This window comes from Penaeus monodon, chromosome 21 (assembly GCF_015228065.2).
Source record: "Penaeus monodon isolate SGIC_2016 chromosome 21, NSTDA_Pmon_1, whole genome shotgun sequence".
In the NCBI taxonomy this organism is placed as follows: domain Eukaryota; kingdom Metazoa; phylum Arthropoda; class Malacostraca; order Decapoda; family Penaeidae; genus Penaeus; species Penaeus monodon.
Window position 1 is genome coordinate 8,748,771 of NC_051406.1, and position 443 is coordinate 8,749,213.

The 443-nt window shown below is 29.1% G+C and overlaps 1 protein-coding gene across 1 annotated transcript in view; it reads right to left on the bottom strand.

The window, feature by feature from the left end:
- The window catches only part of LOC119586187 (glutamate-gated chloride channel-like), a gene marked incomplete at both ends in the record, with an annotated part of 81,629 nt that overhangs the window by 79,450 nt on the left and 1,736 nt on the right, over positions 1–443 (bottom strand).

The following is a 443-nucleotide window of genomic DNA, read 5'->3' on the forward strand; positions in this document are numbered from 1 at the left end:
AGCGTTGATATAAGACGGTACGCGTTGATATAATATAGTTTCTAGATATAATTCAATGCAAAATAGTTATCAACAAAAGTCAGCATACGAATAACACAATCAAGAGCAATAAAATTACTTACTTAAACAACCCTATCGTTAGCGGTTATTCATACACCCTGTAATTTCTTGAAGCTTTAGAATTAGCTCACAGACCTCCAGCAATTAATGTTTAATTGTAAAAACAAAAAAAATAAAAAAAATCAAAACAAAAAAGCAACAACAGCAAAAACAAACCGGTAATTATGAATTAATAACCTGCAGCTGAAAACGACTGATCTAATGGATTATCAATTATGAATAAAAAAATAATGATTTTGAGCTCCACAAGTCAACTATTATCTGATGATTTTGAATTATCTATGCGAAAATATACCACAATGGATTTCATGCATATTTTATGC